Source organism: Gopherus flavomarginatus, chromosome 1 (genome assembly GCF_025201925.1).
Source record: "Gopherus flavomarginatus isolate rGopFla2 chromosome 1, rGopFla2.mat.asm, whole genome shotgun sequence".
In the NCBI taxonomy this organism is placed as follows: Eukaryota; Metazoa; Chordata; order Testudines; family Testudinidae; genus Gopherus; species Gopherus flavomarginatus.
Window position 1 is genome coordinate 327,207,517 of NC_066617.1, and position 8,014 is coordinate 327,215,530.

Consider the following 8,014-nt stretch of genomic DNA (forward strand, 5'->3'; position numbering starts at 1 on the left):
ACCTTAGCGTCCAAAATATGGGGGTTAGCATGAAAACCTCCAAGCTTAGTTACCAGCTTGGACCTGGTACCTGCTGCCACCACCCAAAAAATTAGAGTGTTTTGGGGCACTCTGGTCCCCCTGAAAAACCTTCCCTGGGGACCCCAAGACCCAAATCCCTTGAGTCTCACAACAAAGGGAAATAATCCTTTTTCCCTTCCCCCCTCCAGGTGCTCCTGGAGAGATACACAGACACAAGCTCTGTGAACCCAAACAGAGTGAATCTCCCTCTCTGTTCCCAATCCTGGAAACAAAAAGTACTTTCCTATTCCCCCAGAGGGAATGCAAGGTCAGGCTAGCAATCCAACACACAAATCTCCCCTTGATTTCTTCCTCCCACCAATTCCCTGGTGAGTACAGACTCAATTTCCCTGAAGTAAAGAAAAACTCCAACAGGTCTTAAAAGAAAGCTTTATATAAAAAGAAAGAAAAATAAGTACAAATGTTCTCTCTGTATTGAGATAATACAACACAGGGTCAATTGCTTAAAAGAATATTGAATAAACAGCCTTATTCCAAAAGAATACAAATCAAAGCACTCCAGCACTTATATTCATGCAAATACCAAAGAAAAGAAACCATATAACTTACTATCTGATCTCTTTGTCCTTACACTTGGAAACAGAAGACTAGAAAGTAGAACTACTTCTCCAAAGCTCAGAGAAAGCAGGCAGGCAGAAAACAAAAGACCTTAGACACTCAATTCCCTCCACCCAAAGTTGAAAAAATCCGGTTTCCTGATTGGTCCTCTGGTCAGGTGCTTCAGGTGAAAGAGACATTAACCCTTAGCTATCTGTTTATGACACACGCCACCCCAGAATACATTCCATGCCCCCTAGTCTGAGAACCTCTGTTCTAAACAACTGCAAATGGAATAGCCCACGTTAATGCAAAAACAGGTAGTTTTATGCAAAGACGGTGTGGTCTTGATTGTGCAAATCCTCATTTGCGAGCAATTACTGGATAACAACATGAGCACAGACCACTGACATGAGTAAACAATTGGGGGATCAGGCCCTATATTAGCAAACTGAATAATATTCTTCTCCGAATGCAATCAAAATGTGTTTTGCTACTATTTACCCAAAGAAAGCCTACTTTTGTGTTTGTCCAGTTTCATTAGTTGAAAAAAATATTATTAATTGGCATTCTGATAGGGCAGAAGAGGAAATGTGCTTGTCACTAATCAACTTGCAGATAAATACAAAAAAAAGTTGTTTGTGCAGAAAAAAGCAACCCCCTCCTGCTACATTATTCCATTGATCTAAAAACATTTACATCTCCTTTGTTAACTAGTTTTCAGTGGTTGTTTCATAATCATTGTGCAACTCTATTATAACTGCACCTCAACAAGCTCCTCTGTGTAGAACCACAATTTATTTCACAGCTAGAAAAAAAAATCTGTTTTTAAACTTAAGTCTGTCATACATCAAATCTGTCAGCCTTTTCATGGACATTCATGGCTTTTATGATGCATTGTAAATAACTCAAATTGATGTTCCAAAGGAGGGAAAAAAACTGTACAATGAAGTTAAGAAGAATTGAACATTGTAATATTCCTGTTGTGGATTTTAAATCCTTCCTAAACCAAAAAATGGACGGCAAAGCATATAAAAGTGTACCATAAAATCCACTGTTACACATTTTGATTACATATATATTTGTTTTCTATGTTGATTATATTATCTTGATATAAATTTACTGTTTAGGGATTTTTCCCCCATTTAAAAGTTTTTTAAAATATTCTAATCACTTGAAAATTCTTGTAGTTATAGTAATAATGGTATCCTATGCTGAACAAAGCCCTCAGCTGTTTGTAGCAAACTATGAAACAAAAGTAGGTAGAGTTTAATAGCCCATGGCTATCAAGCTAACAGGAAATACCTTCAAGTCATTACTATACTGACAAAGCAAATGATGGTCCCTACCCCAGAGAGCTTACAAATCTAAAAGACAAGGCCAGGAATGTCAGTGCTGGATCTCTGACTCCTGTTATTCCACTAAAAGTAGATACATACCATATAACAGGGATGGTAGATTTCTCCTCTTCCCATTTTGGTTGTTCAGCAGCAAGAGGATGGAGCAGTTGTCATTCCCTGTAGTACTGCTGAAACAGGGAGGAAAGCTAGCTGTCTGCGCTATTTGCCCAACAAACCTATTACAAAGAATATAGTCACAATTCAAAGTTTGTTTGTTTTTTTGTAAAATATTTTCCTATCCCTATTTTGGCATTTAAGGGTTCATCTTCACTGCAAATATAATGGTCAAAGAATCCACTTAAGAGATAGCGACATTCACTGGTGGGACTGAAACGTGTCCCTATAACAGGGCTGGGCAAACTTTTTGGCATGAGGGCCACATCTGGGTATGGAAATTGTATGGCAGAACATGAATGCTCACAAAATTGGGGGTTGGGGTGCGGGCTCTGGGGTGGGGCTGGGAATGAGGGGTTGGGGATGCGGGAGGGTGCTCTGGGGCTAAGACCGAGGGGTTCAGAGGGTGGGAGGGGGATCAGGGCTGGGGCAGGGGGTTGGGGCGCATGGGGAGATCAGGGGTGCAGGTGCCAGGCGGTGCTTACCTCAAGCAGCTCCTGGAAACAGCGGCATGTCTCCCTCCGGTTCTTACACTAAGGCGTGGCCAGGCGGTTCTGCGCACTGCCCCATCTGCAGGCACTGCCCCTGCAGCTCCCATTGGCTGGGATTCCTGGCCATTGGGAGCTGTGGGGGCAGCGCTTGGGGTCGGGCAGCGTGCACAGTCCCCTGGCTGTCCCCACATGTAGGAGCCGGAGGGGGGACATGCCGCTGCTTTTGGGATCTGAGCAGAGCAGGGCAAGCCCTTGGCCCCACTCTGACAGGAACTCAAGGGCCGGATTAAAACGTCTGAAGGGCCAGATGCAGCCCCCAGGCCGTAGTTTGCCCACCCGTCTCGTAATATGAGAGAATAATGCTTTTAAGACAAGGAATACAGGAAACTATGATTGTTATTGTTCTCTTCACCTGATTTCCCCTTGCTGTTTCAGAATGTTATAGTGTTGCCATGTAAACTGTTAACCAGCTATCACTTTCCAACCAAGAGGAAGCTGTCTTTCATGGGCAGCTGAAATAATTCTCTCTCTCTTCCTTAGTGAGCTCACAGAGTCTATGAAGCAAAATTAGCATTTGTAAAGTGCTCTAATATCCTCTAAGGAGAAGTGCAAAAATGTACTACCACATTATGCCTCTCACCAGCACACAGAGATCATTGCGTATGGAGAAGTGGAGGCACAGGAAAGCACAGTCTGCCTGTTCTGCCAGTAGGAAACAGTTGCATGGTCCCACGATGGGAGTTTCTCTGAAGTGGCTACCAGCCAAAAGTAACCCTCCCATGGAAGACTTAGTAAATTGGAAGCACAGCACCACTCAGTACAGTGGCTGCTTGAAAAGGCCCAAAATAATACTTCCCCCCTTCCTTTTTCACTTTTATTGAAGAATTGCCAGAGGGACTATTTTAGGCAATATCACTGCACTCTATGTACATATCCTTGATCTGAAGTCAGTTTTACCTTTTCCTCAAAATAGGCTGGTGTGTTGTCCCAACAGAGAGCCAGTAGTACTACTGGCTTCAGGTGCCTAATATCTAATGTCTAGAATCATTTGAGGAAGGAGGAAGAAAAGTAGGGTGAGGGTAGAAGGCAGCAAAATGTGACAAAATGTTGGTGGGAGGGTAACATTGGGCAGGGGTTCCTAAACTTTTTCCCTGAGGCCCACCTGTGCTGCTTCAATAGGCACGGTGGCCCACTATTAATACGCATCGGTCAGGAGAGGGGCCCCAGCGATGTGCACGGACATCTTGCCGCAGCAGGGACCAGGGCCAGCAAGAAGGCGAAGGGGTCAGCAGGTGCCACAGCCAGCCCCCACCAACACCCTCCTCCTCAGCAGCCTGCTCAGTCCCTTGATCTGATCTGATCACCTGACAGCCCTGCCTGTCACCTGCCCAGCACTCTGGCTGCCTCACAGACACCCACTCCCTGGGAATTAGGAAAGGGCTCAAGGGCTGCCAATGCCAGGCAAAGGCAGGTTGCTCAGGCTGGGCCCCGCTGTTCCCTTGATGGTCCTGATTATGTTGTAGTCTCCAGGCAGAAACAGAGGGGCACTGCCAAGCCCGGTCCTTGGGGCTGATACTCCCGGGGGCACAATAGCCAGGGATCATGGGGTGCAGCAAAGTGGGAATGGCCATAGGGTTACCATATTCAAGTTCCCTAATAGAGGACAGTGCCAGGGGAGGGGGGTAGAGATACAGCTAGGGAGTATTGGAGGGGTGTGTGTGTACTGAGAGGGGTATTTGGGGTGCTGGAAGGGGTACCTGCAGCCTCATTCTCAAGGTGGGGGGCAGCGTTGCGCTCCCTGGCACAGTGGCAGGTGCAGGCTCGGGACAGTGCAAACCCATCAGTCAGTGTGCCTCTGCAGGCCTCTCCCCCTCCCCAGGATGGGGAGCCAAGGCCACGCCCTGTCACCCCTCCCAGCCAGGCTCTGAGGCTCCATGACAGAGCAGGTGGCCCGAATGAGAGGTGCTTGTCAGTTCTGCTTATGGCAGCAAACCCTCCAGCCGCCCTGTGAGCCACCACCTCTTGGGGCTGGCCCCTTCTCCTCCTCTGCCCACCACCTGGTAGCTCTGCTTTGCCTTCTGCTGCCCACCAGGGACACTGAGCTCCTCTGGCCCTGAGTCAATGTGTACTGCTTGGGGCACGGCAACACTCTCACATTCACCCTCACCAACTCTGCCCATGGCAGACCACGCAGGACTGTCATGGCCCATTGTCTGGGAACTCCTAGCCTAGGGAACCCAGACCTAGCTACAGAGAGCCATGCTTTCAGGACCACAAGGCTGGACTATTACAGCTCACCATATTAGGGACAAGCATCCCAAATCATGAAATCACCAATTAGTTCAGAAGGCAGCAGACAATGTTCTGTTTAGTACTAACAGGCTATTCACGGAATAATGAGTCAAGGTTTGTTAATTTTATCAAGTCCCTCTACGGAGTTGGCCCATGACATTACAGAAAGCAACTATCCAACAACTTTGTTTCTTGGGAACTCAGAAGCTGAAGGTCATGAGAAACAAGGCTTTGGAACTCATTACCAGAGAAGAGGAGTGACCACAAAACTCATGGCTTTCAGAATAAAGTATAAAACTCACTTTGTTCAATGAACCTCTCTCACAGTTGCAACTAAACTCAACAAGGAAGAGGAGGAAAAAGGCAGAAGATAAATAAAAAAATCAATAGGTATTTGTTGTTATTTTCTTTAAAGCTGCATAGCTCCAACAACCATAGGGGAAATAGGGAGCAAAGTTAGACCACTAGCATATTTCTTATGAATTTTCTCTTGGGATGTGCTCAGATGGATATCATTATGAGAACCTAGACAGACAGAGATAAAAAGGAGGGAGAAAAGAGAAAAAAACAGAAAAAGTAGAGACATGCATGTGAAGCTGTCTTGAGTAGCTCACAAGTGTGAGTTCCAGCCTCAGAGCAGACTGTCAAGAAACAGGGCACAAACCCTAAACTGATTGTGAATTCTACACTGAGATTTCACCAGCCAAGTAACAAACTCACTCCTCAAGCACTATAGCAGCCTAAGCATGGAGTCACAGACAGTCCCCTTTGGTACACTGGTCTCTTGCCAACCAGGCAAACTTGCCTTTGTGACAGATGGTCCCTTACACCAAAAATCACAACAATATTCAGGTTACTCCCAGTCCCAAAGGACCAGTCACTTACCTTCAGTGTGAGTTTTAAGGTGCAATTGACCTAGGGTAACACATATAGCCAATCATATAATAAACTAAAGATTTAACAACTAAGAAAAAATGAGAGCTATTTACAAGGTTGAAGGAGGTAAACATACAGGGAGGGATAGCTCAGTGGTTTGAGCATTGGCCTGCTAAACCCAAGGTTGTTAGCTCAATCCTAGAGGGAGCAATTTAGGGATCTGGGGAAAAAATCTGTCTGGGGATTGGCCCTGCTTTGAGCAGGGGGTTGGATTAGATGGTTGCCTGAGGTCCTTTCCAACCCTGATATTCTATGAAATGAGTTACAGTGTTAGGTTTCAAAAGTTAACAAAAACTGCTATATGATGTGTAAGCTTTTTATGTCCACTAGAGCTAATACAAGCCAAGCAGCTTGGTGATCCCTTGCTTATGCTCAGAAATACTGCCCTCTCCAAATTCCAAGCAGCACAGTGATACACTTCTTTCTGGTCAGGGATTTTTATTCCATTCCCCTAGAGTTCAAACTCATGGAACAAGTGTTTGTGCCTGTCTCCTCTTCATGGGTATGGGGAGGCAATGAACAAAGTCTTTGTCCTTTGATGTTTCGTAGTGCCTCATTTGGTTTCAATGGGCCTTCTCGTGTGCAAGACCAGTACTTAACATTAATAAATACTTCTTTCCTATTTGGGAAGTTACACAGTTACAGACGTTTACAATGCAAACACTCATCATAATTTTATACCATGGGATATAGATGTTATAAATCAGATCAATAGATGGAGCATCTTACAAGCATTTCATCAATTCTAAACACTAAACACATTCTTATAAATAGGGCCCCACCAAATTCACCATCCATTTTAGTAAATTTCATGATTTTAAAGATTTTAAAAATCTTAAATTTCAGTTTCAGATATTTAAATCTAAAATTTCAGTATTGTAACCATGAGGGTCCCAACCTAAAAGAGAATCAGTGGGGGAATGGGAGGGCTATTATAGGGGGATTGCAGTATTGCCACCCTTACTTCTGCATTGCTGCCGACGGCACCACTGCAGTCAGATCTGGGCACCCAGCTAGCAGTAGTGGAGCTTCCTGCAGCCAGTGGAGGTTCCTGGGGGTGAGTCTGACCAAGTCGCGGGAACAGCCCATGCAGGGGAAAAGGAAGTCCCATCACTCCCCAATCCGGCCAGGATTAGCAGCTGGAGCCTGGCACATAGTAGGAGTCCCCAGCCCTACCCCTCCCTGGCTCCAGGCCCAGAGGTCGGGGCTAAAGGGACCTTGGGCTGTGTGCATATGAGTCTGTGAGGGTGACCATGGCGCTTTCCTGACCATGGCACCCTGGGCGGTCACCCACCCATAAGGCTAGCTCTGCCCCCCACCCCCAAAAGCCATGACCCCCCCCCCCCATAGCAGGCCGCCTTCTCTTCTGCACTGCCTTCAGAGCTGAGCGTCCAACTAGCTGCCACCGCTCTCTGGCCGCCCAGCTCTGAAGGCAGCGCAGAAGGGTGAGAATATTGCGACTTGCCTGCACTAGCCAGATTTCATGGGGAAGACCAGATTTCACCGTCCATGATGCATTTTTCATGGTCGTAAATTTTGTGTGGCCCTACATATAAACTTAAAATCTATTTTAACAATGCTAATACGGAGATGAGCCAGACTGGTTTCCATCTACGCATTTGACAGTGTTCAGTGAGGCCTAGGCATGAGCTGGCACCTAGTCTGCCAGAGTCACAGCATGCACACGCAAAAGGAATCCTATCTGGAAGAGTACCTCATCAGATCAGAAGCACTGCCTTCTAGGAAAGGGGGACATTTTGGTCACATCTAAGAGGAGTGCTCAGGAGTGGTGCCCCACTGTTTTAGGCACCGTAAAAACAGACTAGAGAACAGTTCTTTACTTGCAGAGCTTACAATCTAAAGAAGATAAGACACAAAACTGATAACTCATCATCAGAAGCCCAGAACTACTAACTTACAATCCCTCCCAATTTCCACCTCAAACAAACGACCCTTCTCACTCCATTTCCCAAAGCCAAGATCTGTTGCTACCATTGCTCACAGAGTTCTCTTCCCAGCTTCCCTTCCCCCACAGCAGAACAGTGAGCCTCACTGTGGGAAGAAATAGGAAGGTTTTTTCTCCCCATTTTGTTTTTCAGAAACCTGTGAGGGGTGTGCTCAAGACCACTTTCCCTCCCAGTGGAGGGGTCAGGGTCCATGCTC